This window comes from Enhydra lutris, unplaced genomic scaffold (genome assembly GCF_002288905.1).
Source record: "Enhydra lutris kenyoni isolate GAN:26980312 unplaced genomic scaffold, ASM228890v2 scaffoldscaffold74, whole genome shotgun sequence".
In the NCBI taxonomy this organism is placed as follows: domain Eukaryota; kingdom Metazoa; phylum Chordata; class Mammalia; order Carnivora; family Mustelidae; genus Enhydra; species Enhydra lutris.
In genome coordinates this window covers 4228535-4249952 of record NW_019154158.1, presented here as the reverse complement: position 1 = coordinate 4249952, position 21418 = coordinate 4228535, and positions in this window count along the sequence as shown.

The window sequence follows — 21418 nt, the reverse complement described above, 5'->3', positions numbered from 1 at the left end:
ATGTTTCTCCTCATCTATGGCTTATATTTTTATCTCTTAATGGCGTCTTTGGAGCAGAAGTTTTTAATTTGGAAAATTGATTGATTGATGGATGGATTTTTGCAAGGAGTTTTGGAATTTGAGAAGTGCTGGAGTAGTTGTGGTTGGTGAGGGAAGTGAAGGGAAGAAAGAAAGGGAATTTTGAAGGAGTGTTGCTGTGACCTACATACTTCCTTCAGAATACCGGAGGAGGCAAGTAAAGAGCTCGCATTAGTTGGAACGGACGTTGTGTTATTGGATTCTACTTCTTGAGCACCTGAACTACATGGTTACAGCTCTTCAGTACTCTGTGACCCTGGGTACTGTGGGTATTAAATGAGTAACATATGGGAGGGCATATGGCAAATGGTAGGGGTGCTCTAAATGCTAGTTTGCTTCTGGGTAAGAGTATTGTGGGTGTGTGTGGCTGCCTGAGAGCAGGTCCGGCACAACCAAACTCCATTGCAAGAGGCAGCGTTGCTGTTCTTGCTCTCACTCCACATTTTCCACCCCTCTGCTTTGGGAGGGAGAGGGTTTATCCTCCCTGCAACTTTCCAAAGGCTGGCTTAGCATCTCTACTCTCGGTATCCTCGTTTTCAGTCTTCACATGTTCCACTTAGAAGAGAAAATTGTGGTTTGGGGAGTCTGAACGAGTTTAGGCCATTTAATTGCCTTATCATGAATTTAAAGCTACATATTCTACATCTGTGATCACCAAGACAGAATATCGATCGAAGCACACTATAGTTCTTTGTATGATAAAAGCATTTTCTTTTTCCAAGTGAATAGATGAAACGGGATTGCAAAGGATAAGATTTTCTCACTTTAGAAGATACAGCCCACATAGAACAACTGATTTGGTTTCTATCTTGCTTTTCCACTTATTGGCCAAGAATTACCCTCTTTTGAGCCCTTTGGCTCCCTGGTCTGAAAATGAGGCCAATGACACCCATAACTGCAAGGCTGTGATAAGTAAGTGAGATGAGCACATAAGTCTCCTGAATGGTGACTGGGACATGGATGGCACTGGGTACCTGTTCTTTTCACCATCTTCCCTTTGTATTACAGAAAGGATTTCTTCTAAACCCTATGCTGGAACCATCTACTCCCCATCCTTTGGGAAAACCATGCCATCTCTTGCCTGTGTAACTTTGTTGCTGTTATTAACTCTCGGTGGGATATATCTTCCTTCTCCTTTTCAACTGTCCATGTATTTGATGGTTTCCTGATTGCTTTTCTAGAGGACTGGTTGTTTTCACCCTTCTGATCTCCTGAGCTTGGCATGTCAGTGTCTTGCCTTGTATTGTTCATATGCATGTACTTTTAATCACCTACGTCATATCCCTCCTGTGTCACTTCTTTGGCTGGGTCCTTCACCAGGTTGTGTCTAACCTTGGCAGTTTGAATATAGTAGGGGACTACTGAACAATTGATATTTTAATTAAAAATCATTTCGATGAGTTTCTTAAAGCCCAATGACCTTCTTTACCTTACAATGCTTTGTTGATCTTATTTGGATTCCCCTGCAAAATTTTTGTTCCCTTTAAAATATTTTTAATTCTTGGGAGTGCCTGGGTGGCTCAGTAGGTGGAGTGACTGATTCTTGATTTCAGCTCAGTTCATGAGCTCAGGGTCCTGGCATGGAGCCCTGTGCTGGGCTCTGTGTGTTCTGCAGGGAACCTACTTGCCCTCTCCCTCTGCTCCTCTTTCTGCCCCTGCTCTTTCTCTCTCTCTGTTCCTAAAATAAATAAATAAATTCTTTAAAAAAAAAATGTTTTAATTCCTTTGAAGTTAGAAAACAAAAAGGTGATACAAATTATAACACATCACAAAGGATGCTTATGAATATTTTTTAATAACATAGGTTGTCACGTTAAAAGTAGATCAGCATGTAAAATTATGCATATGGCATGATTGCAACTACATAAACTATTACCTAAAAACGATGAAACTGATAATAACTAAGAAAACAAGACCCAGGCACGAATATTGAATTATTTTTTTGGAATCCACAATACTATCATTTGCTTTTGATCCCATTTGTAGAAAAAGACTTTTTTGGCCCACAAAAAACTATATAGTCAACTATATTCACAGCGCATGGAGAACGATTCTTCTTCTTCCCACTAGGGGTCACTGTGGTTCTTTAGCTATTTTTTTTTTTTCCATTTGGCATCCTTATTGGGGGGGAAAAGCATTCTGTCATGGTTATTATTTTTAGCAAAGTTAAGAGAAATGTTAAAATGATAGCCTCCTTTTTTAAATACAAAGAAATATTTTCCAGAGCAATTGTACTTCTTTTTCAGATTCTGTATTCCAGGCCGTAACTATCAGAAACATTTCTATTTTACATTGGTGACCCAAATTTAATTTATTAGTGTGAAACATTACCACTATACCATTTATTTTGCTATTAAAATAGAATTTCACCCAATGCTTTCTATGGTGTACTAATAATAGAGGACTAACCTTTTCTATTTTTGGTTTGCCTTAAAAAAAAAAAAAGATTGTTTCCTAGCAGTACAGAGATATGGCTTCTAGAAGAACTCATTATTACTAATGAAGTATTAAAATCAATTAATGATACATGAGGTGTGCACATATAAGAACCATTTCTAAGGTGAATGCAGGAGGTCCAACAAATTCTGTTGGCATATTACTGTGTCTTTAAAAGAATTTTTCACTGGTAAATTCAGCAGGGATATAGACTATGTTTTTTCTGTTTGAAAAAGATCAAATATGAAGAATTAGAAAAAGGAAAAATAGCTCCCAGTATTAATAGGATGCATGTTGAGTATAACATCATCTGAAATGCCTAAGCGACGTAAGAATCAAGGTCCTTAGCTTTTCTACTTGAGTCTTAAATTCATTTAACTATAAACCAGGAAGCTCTAAATTTTATATTGCTTTGAAAACCTCATCTTTTTCTCTACTTTTTTTTTTTTAAAGCCATTTGCAGCCTTGAAAAGTGGTTCATGATCACCTCACAAGACCATGTTTATTTTTCACAACTTGGTTCCCTGGGTATTCTTATTTCTTTAGCATTTTTTTCAGATTCACAGACATCTCCCCCAACTCAGACTGTTTCTTGATCAACCTCAGGGTTGATTATCCATGATCTAACATGGACCCTAACGTTAGCAGGATTAGAGAGATGAGGGTTTGCATTGCATACCGGAAACCTACTGACCACTCCAATAATCTACAAGATCTGCACGATTTCTGCTCCCATCTTCTGACTAAAATGAACAGCTCCATCTTCCTAACTGCAGAAAGTGCTGCAGAGGCTATGAGCAGCAGGCAGGGCTGCAGGTAGTGGGGAGTCCTGCTGAGCGTTGAGGTCTTTCTTTCATTTCTTGCAAACCCAACCTCCATCCTTGCTTTGAGAAGCCACTTTCACAATGGGGTCTCTCTAAAGCCATGTGATTAATGACTGTCTGGACATGATTAATGACGTATAACTGACTAGCTAAGATTTTGGCGGGGGGTTGGGGGGGGTGGGCATGGAGCATTTTCCTTTATTCCTTCACAGAATGCATTCAGCTCCTGCCTATAGTCCAGAATCCTCCAAAGCTGTTTAGAAATATCATTTTCTTTGGGCTTTCCCTAGTTGGGGTTTCCATCATTTAGTTCAGTGTTTCTCAAACTTCTAAATGCTCCACTTGGAAATACAGGCTTTTGACAGGGGAGAGAGTTTCTCATGGTGGGTTTGGAGTCAGAAAAAATTGGATTCGAGCTCTAGTTTTCCCAATTCCAAGTTGTATGACTTTCAAGCCCCATAACCTGATTAAATTACTCTTGGGATCCTCTTCTTTAAAATGAGGATAGTAACAATGATAAGTGGGATAACATGTAAAAAGTGATTAGCATTCTATCTGGTACATGGTAAGAATTTAACATGTGATAGGAACTACTACTACTACTACTACTAGTAGTAATAGCAGTAGTAGAAGTAATAGAAGTTTCTGTCAGGGTGCTTGCCATGCCACCATGATGAAGGTGCGTTTTGGCTAGGGAAGTGGGCTGAGGTTAAAGCTGGGTTGGTTCCCTGACGACACGTGCTGTAGTGGACGGATTCACTCAGTGACTCCTTGGGTACTGTGATGAGCCAGGCACCAAGCCAGGTCTTAGGTTCCTTGGGTGAGCAGGCTGCTGTCCCTGCTCTCCTGAAGCTGACATTGGTGAGGGGAGACAGGTGGTCTTCCAGAAACCTGGGGAGAGTGGAAAGTGCCAGGCAGGAAACTAACAGGGTAATGGGACCCGGTGGCTGGGACTGTGGGCTTGGGGTCCTTAGATGGGGTGGTCAGGGAAGCCTCCTTGAGGAAATGGCCTTTGAACTGAGCTCTTATGATGGTAAGAAGCCAGCCAGGGCTAGACTGGAGGTCAGGGGGCACTCTAGAACAAAGGGAGCAAAGCACAAGGCTTTGAGAGGAGAACACTTGTCCTATTTCAGGAGCATAAGGTTGGTGTTGCTTGAACCAGAGTCAGGTTGTGTAGGGCCTCATAAACATCGTGAATAGAGGTGTGTGTGTGGGGGGGTGGACACGCCTCTGATGATAACAAAGGAAGGAGAAGGGAAAAGGAGTATTCGAGGTGCTGCACCTGGGGCTCCCTATATTCTAATAGGAGCACACTGCTTTCCTCTGAGTGTGCCTCCCCTTCCTGGGGAAGCCTGTTGCCAACGTTCTCCATCCACAGACGGACTTTCATTGCTTGCACACCCCTTTCATTCCCTTCCCTTTCCTTCACCAGCCACTTTCCGAATTGGGCTTAGCCCGGCTCATCAGCGTTCCTCCTGAGCTGGTCTCGTGGGCTTCCCCCTCGCCTGGTCCCTCGGTCACACACACACTGCTACACAGCAGCATCAGCAGCCTCTGCCCCCACTCCCAGGCCCGAGTAAGCCACCTTTCTGTCCCCACGCCTCCTAATGGCTCTTGCTTGTCAGGCAAATACGTGATAGAAACTTTGTCCTGCATCCTCCAGACCCCACTCCCGTTCTCAGCCATACCCTCCACTTTGCAGGTTTGCATTCCTCTTAGTTTATCTAAATCTCAGATGCCTGATTCCATGATGATGCTTTGAGCTCTTTTTTGGGTCCTAATGCTCCTTGTTACTCTTGAAAATGGGGCTTTTCTCAAATCTTCCTGTTGTTCAAGGCCCACCTCATAAATCAGCTTTATGAAGCTTTCTCTGAACTCCCCAGCCCCCCCACCCGCCGAACTGGGAGGACCCCTGCCTCTGAACTCCGGAGGTGCTTTGCTTGTGCCTTTCCCATGGTGCTTCTGTCCTCAACTTCTGGTGTTTCCTTGTGCACATTTCACAGTGTGTTTTCACAGCAAACTCCTCCTGATCTGGAAGTGACATTCATTCAAGCTGGTTTCCTTCATGGGCTCAGCAACTATCTAGTACATTTCTTTTTCTTTTCTCTTCTCTTTCCTTTTTTTTTACCAAGATAAGCTATAAGAAGTAAATAATAAATGTCAGAGGAGCATTCCCAAAAAGAGCTAAAAAAGGGAAGCACTCATGTCTCATCGGGGTGGTCGATGGAGTAGCTTTAGGAACAGGGTGCAGCAGAGGTGACTCATGGAAAAGAATTGTATCGGCATAGTCTTGGACCTGGTTAGAATGCAGTGCAAAGAAAGGAGCACAGGTTTTCCTTCTTATTGAACAGGAGGGGCTAAAATTCCAGCTGTTATTTAATAGTTTGATCTTATTAACTTATTAATCATGAGATGATTAAGCGGATTGAAGAAAATAGCATATGTAAATGAGCCAGTATTAGCTAACTTTGAGTGCTTAGCTTATCTAATCCTCATAATGACTCAATGAGATCATCACCCTTCCTTTTAGCCTGAGTGTGACTGAGATAACCCAAGCATGGCCTTTGCCATTGTGCCTGGTCTGTGAAAAGTGGCTAACAAATGACAACGATTATTTTCTTGTTGATATTTATTAAAAGGCAACTAGTGATTAACATGCAAATGTGGTCTCAAGGAAACTGATCAGCATTTTTCCTCTAGCATTGTGGTGAAGGTATAGAATGAACGTGGAGCATCAACTTGCCTGTGTATAGGTAGGAATAATGGGACACGGGTTAGGTTTAAATTTTAGTTCTCATAGATGTTTTGGTGACAGAATGCACAAGAAAATCCACTAAGTCCACCTTTTCTGTGTTGGCTAATTTTATCCTTCATCGACAACTTGGGGAATACATGATTGGAAATGTTTGTACTTATAACTTGTGTGTTATCAAGAAACTTTTGGCTATTAGACAGTTGGTTCCATAAAAATGAACAAGATATTCTCTTTTGGAAGAACATGTGCTAATTCTATTGGTGCCAAGGGCTAGTGTAAACTTTCTAGAGCCAACACGCTAGATCTGAGGTAGCAAACCCCCACAACTAGTCTTTGAAAAATGAGTTTTGTCACCTTATGAACTGGTGTATTTGAACTTTTAATTATTCCAAATAAAAATAAAAACCGACTGGTTCCCACATATCAGTGTGGTTTCTTCTCACAATTGCATTGGACCAAATATTTTGTTTATGCCTGGAGAAAAATAAAAATGTAGATAACTTATTTTGTGGTAGATGTAAGTTATTTGTCATTAAGTTTTCTTAAAAATTATGAAAATGGGCAGAACCATATCATGGTCTGGAAACTAGAATTCACATAAAAATTTATGATAAAAAGTCCATCTTAAACTTTGAACTTCTCTCATTCCATTTTAGGCTGTTCTCCTAGGCCCTGGAGGGTTGGGTTTGATCTTTTTTTTTCTTTCTTTTAAGTGAACCATTTTAGAAATAAAAGATTTAGGTGTTAAGACATTCTTTCTTTCTTTTTTTTTTTTTTAAGAGTTTATTTATTTATTTGACAGAGAGAGAGATCACAAGCAGGCAGAGAGAGATGGGGAGGCTGAGCAGGCTCCCTGCCCCATTTGGGACTCGATCCCAGGACCCTGGGATCATGACCTGAGCCAAAGGCAGAGGCTTTAACCCACTGAGCCACCCAGGAGCCCCTTCATTTTTCATTTTCATTTCAATCCTCCTCTACATTTTCATTTCCTACTGGGCCCTACAAATCATGTTGCTGGTCTTGTAAGGTGTGCTGATACACTTGTGACTTAATGAATCGTAAGACTATTTGATTTTAAAAAGAGAGGGTAGGGGTGCCTGGGTGGCTCAGTGGGTTAAGCCGCTGCCTTCGGCTCAGGTCATGATCTCAGGGTCCTGGGATCGAGTCCCGTCTGCTTCCCTCCCTCTCTCTCTGCCTGCCTCTCTGTCTACTTGTGATCTCTCTCTGTCAAATAAATAAAATCTTTAAAAAAAAAAAAAAAAAAGAGAGGGTAGGAAGCAAGAAGGATGGAGATGGCTGGGGGACAGAGAAGTTTGTATGAGCCTGGGGGCTTTCCTTGGGTCTTCAAGACACAACTTGTACCGTGGGTTTGTCCCACTTGCAGGTTATACCAGTCCTGTCTTTAGAGAGTCATTTATTCCTTCCCTCTATTTTGAAACTCCATGTTCCCTCCTAAAACCTATTCCTTTTTGTTCTATTCTCCCTGCAGCTGCTGACAACTAGCCATTATCTCCTCTATACTTAAAGGCCATTGTAGTTACCCCGCAACACTTTTCTAGGCTAAGAGATCCCAATTCTTTTATCCATCAGCTTGAATGCTTTTTTTTCTTTTTCTTTTTTTTAATTGATGCTTCCTCAAAGAAGAACAGCTAGCGAGTTCAGGTAGCATTGTTAAAATCAGGGCACGATTAATTTCCCATCTAGCTACAATGTTGCCAAGAAAAGGAACAAAGACAGAGATGGCACCAGTGAAAATCACTTTTTGGAATGAAGCTAAAATTAGCTAAACATTTTGTAATTACAAAATAATTTGAAAATCAAGTAGTTAGACTAAAACATTGATCAAGAAAAGGATGATAGGAAAGGAAAGAACAGGAAAATTCATTGAAAATAACCTCCCTTGCAGACCAGAGGGATTTTTTTGAGAGAAAGAAGATTGCGGCTAATAGAAATACCAAAGCCTATTATTTGGGCAAAGGCTTTGAGAACAGAAAATGCAGCCTCGCGAAGACAAGAGGACTAAGTCCTACCTAGCGAAGGATACATCTATGCCTGTGTGTGAACAATTTCCATACACATATCCACAAGGAGATGTAAAGAGACCTACTACATTTTATGTTCCAATTACAGTGTTCAAATACTGAATACCAACAGGCGTCATGATTGGGTAAGCAAAAAGAGTAAGAACAACAAAGCACTAACAAAACAAATAGGGGCTTGATTTGGTGTAATATCATGTATTCCTCAGTAATTCACTTCAGAGAGACAATGACTTAATTTCTACAAAACAGTGGCCTGAATACATTCAAGGTAGATGCATCAGAAAACGTTATTATTATTTTTTTTCCAAAAAGGATAGTTTCATTTTTATGTATCTTGGAGGTTGATAGTCCCATGGTGATTGAGGGAAATAAAAAGATCTTTCTTAATATTGTCAACCAAGCCCCTTCTGGAGATGCCGACATGGGGGCCCTGGTGTCAGGTGGAGTGAGGATTGTGCACTCAGCAGGGCCAGATGTGGAAAGCCTATTACTTGCCAAATCCTACGTGACGATTCCTGGACATTCCCTACCTCTTCTGTATCTTGACTTTTTTTTGTACGTGAAAATCGTCGAAAATACTGAGCTACCTGAGCATTGTGAAAATAAAATGAATTAATGGATGAGGAAGTGCTTTGAAAAGTTAAAACACACACACACATACACACACACACACACACACACACACACACACATTTTGTTGTTATTTCTTTTTAAACCAACATGGGGCTGGAACTCACAACCCCGAGATCAAGACCTGGATGCTCAACTGACTGAGCCACCCAGGCCCTCCAAAAATATATTGTTTTTAAACATTTAAAATAGTCCATCAATAATATGAAAATTAAAGAAAAAGTCAACCACTTTATTGGAGGATAGGCATTTACTGTCTCTGTGTTCTGGAGAAACAAATGGGAACTGGACTGGTGTTTGCCCCGGGAGAGCTTCCAGTCTACTTGAAGAACAAAAATAGTATTGACAGTGGCAAGCTCTGACATTTGTATTGCATTTTATATAACTGAAACTCGAGAGGAGCACATCACAAACTCTGCCTGGATTTGAATCCTAGTTTACGGATTGGATAATTGAGGTGTAAGGGGGTCAAATATCACACTTCGGTATTTGTATCTGTAGCCTAAGATGCAAATAGCACCTCATAGGGCTGTTGTAAGGATTAAGTGGGACATGGACATACCTAAAGCTAATGGCTGGCACAGCTTCCATAGTTGTTCCTTATTACTGCTACATGTATGGCTATGTATTTCCCAAACTTATTTGACTTCACAAGGTTGTTTTTGCTTTTTTGGTGAGGGACCATCCTAGAGGATGGTTGTAAGCAAGGAGTACATTAGAAATCCAGAGAATGGAAGGAGCACTTGGGCCTGGGGACATTAGGAAAGTCTTCATGGAAGTGAGGAGATTTGAACTGGTGCTTTAAGGAGTATAGGGTTTGACCAGGTGGAAGAAATGCAGAAACCACAGTTGAGGAGAGAGGAGGGGGAACACCCCAGTTTGACTTAAGGAGTGTGGGAAAGAAAGCTGGAAAAGTAGGACCAGGAGATGACTGAATTCCTGGACAGGGCGCTTAGATTTTATCTCATGGGGAGATGGAAACCATTAGCAGGGATTTTTAGAAAGAATGACATGGTGTTTCTCTCCATAGTAAAGGGATGTTAAATATACTGAAAGTGCCTGGAGATAGGGACACTGGCTGGGAAGTTATCGAAGAGATGCAGGATCCAGACTGTTATCAGTGGGATGGAAATAAAAACCAGGAGCAATGTGAGGGATTAGAAGAAAAAAGCAAGACAAGACTGGTGGTTGACTGTGGGATTTGATGAGGGGGCCATAATGATTCTCAGGTGTCACATTGTAGTAATTTGGAGAATCATGGCCTTTAACATTGTTTTATTTCTCAGTGACTCATTTACCAAGTACTTCCCGAGTGCTTATTATGTTTAGGATATGTTTAGGTGCTGAGATTGTTTTTTGTTTGTTTGTTTATTAAAAATAGTGAGGCATGGTCTCTGTTCTCAAAGTGTTCACAGACTTGTTCTGTTTGCAGTACCTGTAATTGTGTGTATTGAGTGTTATAACAAAGGCATGAAAATAGGAGAAGATGACTTGGGAGGAATTGAGGAAGAGGTAGCATTTCAGCAGGGTCTTGCCCATGGTTGGGGATTCAATAGGGTAGAGGAGAGTACTGCTCAGAAATAAAGAAATCAAGAAAGAAAGTTCTCAGAGTTCAGGGAGGGCATGAATTTTATTTTAGACTACTTTATTTAGACTAAATACAAAGTGATAATGGAACACCAGAGTGGAAGTGACTAACAGGGGCCTGGAAAGAAGGAACTGGGAGAGAATCTTATTTATAACAAAACTGCCAGATCATTAATTGGCTGAAACTTGAACACTTCTTGTGACATAGCTCTCCTCACCTCACAATACAGCTCATTGTGTCCAACAATTCCAGTGAGAGAGTTTGAACTGGGTTCCTAAGTGACTTGCAAGCTATTAGAGGAGTTCAAAGAAGGGATCACTTGATGAAAGGGCTGTTGATTAAAGGAAGATTCTGTGAGTCTTGCACAGGATGGATCTGAGAGGAGAGCTGGCACCCAGGACACAGGCAGGCAGGGAAGCCAACTCCCATCATCACACATTTTTCTAACTCTGCATTGAGTTAGAGTCTTCCTTGTTGTTACTTTCATTTATGCGTCTCGTTTAACCTGACTGGAGCAAAACAGGATAAATCTACTCTTTCTGCCACGTGACAAATTCCCCATCCTGTCAAGATCTTTCATTTTTAAAAAGAATTTTGCCCTGGTTCCTTAGGCATCATGGGACACCATTGGAGACTTCCATCATCCTGGTCCATTCAGTCAGGCATTGGTCAAAGCTTATATGTAAACATTTTATTGGGGAGTATGATCTAGGGAGGAGAAGTGGGAGATGGAGGAGAGAAACAGAGAAGGAGGGAGAGTCAATAAAAGGTGCATTTTTAGGTTAACCACTACTTGGTTTCTCCATCTGGTGGTGGGGTCCAAGGAGCCATAGAAATTGTGTCTCAGGACTGTCTGTCCAAGGGAAGCATTTGCCCATTGGCACTCAGCCCCCGCTCATCAGAAGTTTCCCCAGTGGGGCACTAACTCCTTTCTTTTCAGGTTGCACATGCTTGTGAAGGAGGATTCCCCTCTCTCCCACCTAACCTACCTCCTTCTCAAGAGAAGCTCCGAGAAGGAAATGAAAGGCAATACCCTGGATCTGAGGCAAACGCTAACAGGTCCACCAGTGGGAAGTGGATCTGGTGTGGCAGTGGCTGGAATTACAGACAGTTAGGGCCAAGGGAATCAGAAATGGGGCACGAGGATCATCTGAGGCATCTGTTATCCACTAGGCTGTCTGGTAGGCTCTTGATGTGCTCCAGCCTCTCCACATACCATTCCAGACCTGGTGCTCAGAATTAATAAGCCCTCCAAATATAGTATGGAGATTTTAGGGCAGAGAGGAATTAAAGAGTGGGGTTCTGGAAAAATATCTTAAGGTGAACATATTGCAAATGCTTGATACATACACTCTCCTTAATTCTCCAAACACGCATTGGTGCTGGTGACATTCAGCAACAAACACCCAGGATTTGGCAGACACTGTGCTAGGTGCTGGAGCGTGGGGAGCGTTCTGATGAATAAGGTATAATTTTGACCTTAAGGAGGGTGCAGCCTAGTTGGGGAGGCCGAAGAAGTAGCTAAATAATTATAATAATGTGGTGTGGGCTATGATGGATGCAGAAATGGGCCAGAGAGGAGGATGATTAAGTTTCCATCAGGTGGAAAGGTCAGAGAAGGCTTCAGAGGATTTTGAGGTGATCTGGTTCCTAATCACATGTGCCATGATGGTTCCACCACATCCAGACTGAGACACAGCCTGGACTGTTAGCAAAATTGAACAGTCTTAGGATTCCTGGTTTCAAGTCAACTGTGAAACCACTAGACGCTCCTTATGTTAGAGACTACATTTATTCAATGCATTTCATCTTAAGCAAATATTCCTACCTTAAAAATTGCAGGCTCTTACTTATGTGTGTACAAGTATCCCCCACTTTTCAAAAGTTTGTATTATACCACTTCACTTTTATGAAAGACCTATATTAGGACCTGTTTTTGCTAACTGAAAGAAATCTGAAGAGGATTTTTGCTTTTACAAAAAAACAAAAAAGGCAAAAAGTGAAAACAGCATTCAGTGTTAGATTTGCAGCAAGCCATTACAGAGGCACAGCCAAGCTCTTTCCTAGGGAACTATGCTCAGCATCTCATCATCCCACCACCATACCTTTGAACTTGTCTCTGAGCATCTATGTTTTATCTCAACTTATTTTGTGTATCTGTTGGCAAGATGTGTCCTAAAGTATCAGAGAAGCCTAAGAGGTGTTATTTTTTGGGTCTGCGACCACTAAACATTTTCCATGTAAATTAGTGGTAATTGTTTCTTTGCTTTACATCAGCTTAGGAAACTCTCTTAGGAACACTCTTCTTTTGGATAGTAGGGGAAACTCATATTTGAGTACTTTGAGCCACTATTCCATCTCTCAGGAATCATATCTTTCCCATATGAATCACTGTTTTATATTTTCTAGTGTACTAAAAGAGATTTTGATTGTAAAAGGTTAAATTGAAGATGAAGTAGGGTACTTTTTCCTCTTCTCCCCTTGGCAAGAACACCGCAGAGCCTTTGTAAACAAAAGCCAGAATCCAGACAGTCGAGGGGTGGTTTTGGCTAAAAAAAAATATACCCTTGTTTTTTTTTTTTTTTAACATCGTGAATTGAAGAAAAATTCAGGAAAATAAGGAGCAGGTGACGGCCACAGCCTGGAGAGCAGAAGCCTGGGACAAAGACAGAGAGCACCTCCTAATCGGAGTGCTTGTCATGTGGTCTCACACATCATGTCAGCCCTTGGACAGAGGGTGGCTCTGAGCCTCCTGTCTTCTGCCCCCCAGTCCCTGGCCTCCAAACTAACATATGGGAAGGATTTAGAGGCAAGGGAAAAGCCCAGAAATCAAATGTGCAGAGAAATTATGTGGCTAACAGCTGGAATTCATGAAGTTTCATATTAAGTGGAGGATTGATAGCAAGAAATCCAAAACACTCTTTCCCCAAAGACAGACACATTAATAGCTCGAGGACAAAAAAGGCTTCTCGAGATTCTTGGCTTCTCTTTAAATAATAACTGCAATGCTTATGTTTGTTTCTATAAGGGATGGCCACGGCTATATTTGTCATAAATTTAGAATTGTTGAATTCAAAGACGAATGTGGTGAGATGCATTAACCAAGTGCCAAAAAGGCATCTTAGATTGGACCTCATGCTCGTTTTCCTTTGGAGATTTTCTTCTTGAGATGTGTTAGTATCAAGTAAATAGGATTATTTATGAATATTTTTGCCTACATTATCTTATTTGATCCTCCCCTCTACCTGCCAAGAAATGGGTACTTTATAATTCCCTCCTCTGCTTAAGATGAAATTGATACTCTAGGAGGTTAATTTGCCCAAGATCACATGGTGGCAGACAGGAACTTAAAGCCAGGGTTTCTGCTCCCAGCAATTGTGAATGTATCCATTGCACTGGTCCCTGAACCTGGTAAGTTTCCAGATTAGCTCTGGAGCTTTTGAAATGTACTGATTCCTAGAGTGGGCTCCAGAATCTATACCCTTAAAAATCTCTGAAGTGCTTCTGATAATCAACCTGATTTGAGACTACAGTGTGAAGATAAATGAAACATCATTCTCTCGCCAATCAGTACAAATTAATCTTTACTCAGGGAATGCAGGTGAGTGGGTATTTTGAAGGTCAGCAGAGCCACACCTGGGAAGAATTAGAATCCACCGACTATACAACTCGAAACAATTTGAGATGAGCTAGTTCAGTGTGATTATCACCAAGCATATGATGAGGGGAAGCTAGATCACAACAACATAAAGTGATATTTCTCAACATTTCCAAGGCACTGATGTAACTGTAAAAGTGCTGGGACACACCAGGGGGTTGCCAGTTATCAAATATGCAGAGCCACAGGTTGGGAACGATCGGATAAAACCCAAATTGGAGGAGCTTGATAGATTGCCATCAAAATGCACAATATGCTACTCTTTCAGTTTCTGGACCAAGTTGGGAAGTACAATGAACTTGGAAAAGCCATGAGAGTAGCCAAGTTAATTCTTCTTAGTGACCTTGGACCACCATTTATCTTCTTTGCGCCTCAGTTTTCCCATATACAAATGGAGGGTGATAGATACTTTCATCATATTTAGAGGCTTGAGGGCAATAACAATATAAAGTAATTAGTCCAGTGCCATAAATAGCAAGGATCATATAAGCTGCGTTGCTATTTCTGTCTCTTGCATCCAAGTGATCCTAAAATTTAGTCAGTGAAGGATATAAATACTTTAAGGCAAACCAGTTTTCAAATGAAGAAAAATTCATTCTTGTAAAAAGCCAGGAATGTACATAATGCTTGAGGTCCCATCTTGATCAAGTCCTACTTCTGGCTTCTAGATGCATGTGGACAGGAGCAAGCATTTGAACAACAGAAACCATCTGCAGAGGGGTGCAAGAGGAAAGTGCACCCAAGAATTTGGAAGACAGGGCATTTAAGTGCCTTCTATACCTCACAGGCTGGGTCCAAGACTTGAAAGTCACTTTTGAGAATAACTTTAAATGGAGTGAGGATTGTAACCTGATTACCTATATTAACATATCTAATGAAAGAACTTATCATTTAGAACTGCAGTTGGCCAGCTGTGGAAGAACAGAAAAATGGAAAAGTCAGAAAGGCAAATGTTGGCAAGTGCCCTCCTAGAACTACAGAGGGGAGAAGGAGGCTTAGCTCAGGGACTTAGAATATTTCTTTCCCATTGGCAAGACCTTATGCACGGTGGGATGTCTATTTCTGGCTTTCTTAGCCCAATGTCACTATATAGATGAAGTGTGTAGCTAGTTTACTTTGTATGAATTCTACACATCTCTTGAAATCATCTGATTATAATTTAGTTCCCCTTATACTTTGTTTGTAGAGAAAAAGCACATACCAGACTGAGGTTGCTAATGACACTCTGTGCTTACATTTATTATTAAAAAATAATCAGTTGATTATATATAAATATATATATAACCATATATATCCATAAAACATATATTTTTATGGATATGTAAAATATATATCCATAAAATATACATATATTTTATAGATATATAAAAAATATCAGTTGGTTTATACCTCAGTCTTCTGTGAACTTAGCAAGTGTGAGTCAGCCTCCCTGAGTCTGATGATCCTCAGAAGCTGAGTTTTGGAATGTGCAAACTTCCTTCTAGGACCTTGGGCAATAATGAGCTGAGCAAGACAGTGTGTGCCATCTGACGGCATCTGCTGCCAGCAGCTCTGCTGGTCTCCCTGGGGTCCTGTGACTTTGCTACACCCCTCTACTCACCACAGGGAAAGAGCGAAGTCCTGGGACAGAAGCCATACCTTACTTGTCAAGCGAATGGGAAGAGTTTTGCCTCGGACTGAATCATGAATCAGCTTTAGGTGAAAATGGCTTTCAGAGAAGATAAACATTCCTTTCCCTTTGCTGACTAGGAGTCTCTGGACTTTCTGAGATATCTACTTAAAAGCTCCAATTGCTCTAACGATAATTTCAAAATCAAGCTCTGTGAACACCTCATTTCCTCGTAATTTAATAGTTCCCAGTTGTCTGTCCATTTCTTTGCTGTGCCGCCTCTCCTGAGCTCTGGTATAATCCCGTGTCACATGTCAACCCCAGGGACAGAAACACCCAAACACCTGGAGCCACCTGCTTACGGAGACCTGGAGTTACACTTATTCCTGAGGGCAAGGGAAGTGGGAGGGAGAGTGCATTTTTGTGTCTCTTTGCAGTATAACTACCACTGCTTGCTAACTGGCCTCAGGCCTCCAGTCTTGTCTCCCTTCGAGTCCCCTCAAGTAGCCAGAGCAGTCTTTTCTAAGTATGTTGTCACACTCAACCTTGAAATTCTTCAGTGACTGCGTGTTGCTCCCAGTTCAAGTCCCACCTCTGGCATGTTTTAACAGGCCCCGTGGGCTCTGTCCTTTGTGGGCTCTGTCCTTTGCGGGCTGCTCCAGCCTCTTTCCTCACACTCATCCCTCTCATTCTAATGAGATCTACTGATCAACTTTATTGAATATATTCTATGTATCCACTAGCCTCTTGTGCCCAACACTATTCTAGGTGCTTGGAATATATTGGTGAACCAAACAAAGGAAGAACTATTTACCTTCTTGGATATTAGTGCCTTACTTACTTATCCCATCTCTTCAAAATTGCAAGATCCCTGAAGACAGGGTGTGTATGTTGTTTACCACTGTATTCCTGAAACCTAGAAGAATACTTCGGTGTGTAGCTAGCACTCAACAAGCAAAGTGAGCAGCCCAAAGAGAAAGAACAGCAAACTCTGCAAAGGAACCATGTTCTGTAAGTATTTTAGAATTTTGTGTCCCTCTGGCCTCTGTCATAGCTGTTCAGTTCTGTTGTAATACAAGTAGCCAGAAACAATGTAAGTGAATAAGTGTGGACATATCCCAGTCAAACTTAGAAGATCCCTAAAGTTCCAGGGGCACCTGGGTGGCTCAGTGGGTTAAAGCCTCTGCCTTCGGCTCAGGTCATGATCCCAGGGTCCAGGGATTGAGCCCCGCATTGGGCTCTCTGCTTAGCAGGGACCCTGCTCCCCCCCCACCCCCATCTCTGCCTGCCTCTCTGCCTACTTGTGATCTCTGTTTGTCAAATAAATAAATAAAATCTTAGAAAAAAAAAAAAAAAGAAGATCCCTAAAGTTCCTTCCAAGTCCGAATTCTTTAAATATTTTATCTGTTTTGTTTATTGCTATACTCCCAGGATTTAGAACTGTATGGAACATGGCAGATGCATAATATTATATACTTGTTGAATGAAGAAATTAAGGTAGATTTGAGGCTGACTTTGGGTTTAATTCCAAGCCTATCTGCCTTCAAAATCCATGGCCTTCGTAAGGCATATCCTTCTGTTGTTTAATTGAATATAGACATTAGGTATCAGAATTCCCAAGACACTGGGAACCACAATACTGGTCAATTAATCTAAAGTCATTACACTTTTTCTAATCTAGAAATGTCTTGTGCAATCAGATCCCTGTCAAATTCATTTGCCAGCCCCAAACAATGATGAATCCCTCTTAATAGCATATGAGGAATTAAGCAGAGGAACAGTGGGCAGAGGAACAGTGCCAGTTGGTGAAGAACTAATAAAAACAGGTATGTGCGAAGGGGGGTTTACCTGTAGGATAAGGAGGTGGTATAGAGAGGAGTATAATTCACTTTATGGCAAGATGAAGGGTCAGAGAAGCCTTCAGAAATGTGGTAAGGCCTAAAAAGGATCCTGAGATGGTACACATTCCTCCCTGTGTCTAAGCACACAGGGATGCACTAGATTGTTATAACCTGAATTGTGGGCAGAATTAAGCAAAGCCAGAATTCCTAGTTCCCAGTCATCTCTGAAAACACTTGACACTCCTTGGGTTAGAAGTTGTATTTCAGCATACCTGTTTTAAACAAATATTCCTAGCTTAACCATCACAGCCTTTTTTTATATGTATATTTGAGGATTTCAGGTTATTGTTCTCTCTTAGGAATCATATTTAATCAGAAGAAATAAATCACTTTTCCATGTTGTTCTAGAATGCTAAAAGAGACCTTGACTGTAAAAGGTTAAATGGACGATGGAATGGAAGAAGAAAAAAACCAGCTGGGCTTTTGCCTTGTGAACTCTGTGGAAATGTTGAGTCAGCTGCTGGAATTGCGAGGTGGAACCCGCAGAGCCTGTTGCTCTGCAGGCTGAATTCATTCCCACTGTCTCTGGTTCCATATTGGTTTATGACCAATGACTAATGCTTCACCCATGAGTCATTAAACCCACTCTGCATTTTCCTGGTTCTCTAATCTTTTTGGAATTCATCCTTGTGTCCAACGGTCCAGTGCTCTAGCTTGCTTTCGGATGACTGAGTGAACAAAAATGGTAATAAAAACGTATATGTGATATAACAGTTCAAAACGCAATTCCCTTAAGAGAAGACTTCTGAGCAAATGAAATTCCTCCCAAACCATGTGAAATACTTTGAAATATTTGAAGCTTTCAGTTTCCTTTGCACCTTCAGGAGAGGTCAACAAATACAGCAGGAATATCTGCTAGCTCGGCACACCCTTTGCCATGCAATTCAGACTTCATAGGGCAACTTTAGTTTCTACTGCTCTTGATTAACTACACTGATGGAAGAAGGCAGAAGCATGGATAATCTAATATAGATAGCAGCTGATGAATATGCATGTGTTTGATGTTCTAGAAAATGACTTTAAAGGAAACAATGAAGTGCCATTGGTGGTTAAACTTAGGATGGGGAGAAAAGATGTCCAACTTCTTGACTACCTCTCAATTCCCTGAAATCTGTATCAAGTTGAGATGAGCTATTTTCACAGAAAGAGCCAGGAATGGCCCAGTAACTATGGTAGAATGTGGCAGACTAGGTGGAAGGTAGATGACTGGGATGGGGGAGAAAATAAGTATAAATATGTCATGGGAATAGGGTAGGAGCTGGGGAGGAGATAGATTTAGTTGCTAATGCTGGCTTTAATTTAGCTTTACCTGTTCAAACATAAGGTCCAAAGGCTGTAGCCTAGGTAGGAAGTCCACTAAAAACTGAAGTAACTGATGAGTGTCCTATAATGAGGCAGTGATGGAGAATCCAAACAGATGTAATTCTCAGGCATTCAGTCAGGAGATGTGCAATCATTCTCTTCTGGAGGGATGGTAGAGAGGGAGCTAGCTTACATGGCTAAAGGGGAGACTGAGAAAGATAGAGTAGGGTATCAGGTTAGGAGGATATTAAGTCATATAAGAAGAGGGCTCCAACAGGTCACAAGTAGATGCTTTTGATACTGATGTTGAAAACCTGAGTGTGAAGGCAGGAGGATCATGGAACCAAATGTATGAAAGCAATTGTCCCTGGGTCTAGATGTGAAGGGTGTCCTGGTGTATACTCGACACAGAAAATGTGGCTCACATGACTTTTATGTGTTCTCTTTGGAGAGATACCTGAGGTCTCCAGTCACAATTAAAGTTTAGGACAGATGGACAGACAAGTCATTAACTGTCATTAACAAAAATCAGTTTTCAGGTTGCGGGGCTCTATCCAGTATATCCAAGTGCTACTTCCTAAGTCAAAGTCCTAGGTGCTCTGGGTGGATAATTTTCTGGTTGGCCTATAGCAGCCATGGATTGTGGCTAGCTGGACATTATTTGGATCTCTCCCTTTGTCTTCGGTATGAGCTGTGGGTGGGTAGACGTGGCACCAGAGGGAATGACCACAGTGTAGGAACTAGCTAGAGGGGAATGATTGAAAAGACAACTGGGTAGGCAAATTTTATCTATCTCTTTTCAGTGGTCTAGATAAGAGATATGTTACAGAAAGTATTCCACAACAGAAAATCAATTGAGTTACTGAATAGCCACATAGTATAGATTTCCTAAAAAAAGTACCATTTAAAAAATTCAGCTTTCAACTTTTGTTGACATACATGTAGAACAATATTTAAACTGCGCCACTTCTCTCTAGAACCTTATGCTACTCTTTACGTTTACTGAATGAAGCTCAGTCCTCAAATATTTTCTTCCTACTTTTTTTAAAAAAAGATTTTATTTATTTATTTGACAGAGAGTGAGATCACAAGTAGGCAGAGAGGCAGGCAGAGAGAGGGGGAAGTAGGCTCCCTGTTGAGCAGAGAGCCCGATGTGGGGCTCGATCCCAGAACCCTGAGATCATGACCTGAGCCAAAGGCAGAGGCTTTAACCCACTGAGCCACCCAGGCACCCCAATTTTCTTCCTACTTTTTAAGTAGAAAAAAAAATAATAGAATTTTATCCATCATAACTCTATTTTCAAAAGAGGTTGTAGCATTTTTATGGGGCGGTTTGGTTAAGAGAAATTCTGTAGTTTTGGGGCCACAAGGTCTAAGAATTAATTGGCAAAATCCATTTAAAAAAACATGTCAATTTAATTCATGAGAATTTGGCCACCATTTACCGACATCCACCATCGAGGAAAATTAGCCTCAAGGGCTTAAAGGTAAAGTAGTCTCATGATAAAGAGGCATATAAACAGTAGAGTATATCTTTTGAGAGTGAATGTGACTGAATGATTATAGTCACAAGAACGTGAGGTTATGGTTGAGATTTTGTGAGTTAAGGGATGATGTGGCTCTCGTAGGATTTCAAAAAGTCAGGTGACTTCTGCTGAGTCATGCTCAAGCATCTTGAACATGAGGGTTGAACTGCAAGGTGGGCAGTTGACACACAATGAAACCATTGATTGGCTATTTCCCCACAGCTCTTTCGGTGATTTCCCACAATCACACTGCACTAACTCCTGCTGTCAAAACCTGGTTTCACAAGTGCCCAAGCAAATCAGTCTTGGGTATTGATCATTCGGAATGTTAATTGCTATAGCTTAGAATTTGATTCTGTAGTGGAAGAAAAAAGAGCTCCCTTTATTCTATCCTTGCTGTATATGTTTTCGCAAGAAGATGCTTGGTCTTCGCTACATTAGCGATTCATTTTTTTAAAACGTAAAATCAGAAGGAAAAAACTTGTAAGAACGGTATGATTTGTTGACATCAAAGCTGAGGTTGCCTTCAGGCTGCCTTAACTTATGTATCTTCTTTTACTTAATTCCTCTGTTTTATTTTATCAGCTGTCTCTGTGGAAGACAGAAGGCCTACTTTTTCAAACAAGATTACTTTTTTTGTTATTAGGCAACCCATCTTGTTCTCTGCAGAGCACATTTTCATAGGAATAGAAAGATACATTTTTCTAAAAATCATCAAGTGTGTCTCCGGTTTCACAAATGCAAAGGAAGTGTGCAAAAGTAAGGACAGGAAACTGATTTGCTACTGCAAATTGTGATGACAGCATCTTTTCATTGTTGGCTAATCTTTTACTAGCATAAATCTGAAAGTGATTTCATGGGTAGAGAAGATGAATTTTCCTTGGCAATTTACAGGACCAGCCTTCGTTAGATGCCCTCTGAAACAGCTTAGTTGCAGATTTGCTATTGGGAGCAGAGGCAGCTCTGTGGCTGACAATAGTCACATGAATCCAGAATTGCAGTAAGGAAAAGGGGAGATTTGCGAGGAGATACCAACCTTGAATGGGTAAGAGCTAAGGATTTTTTTTTT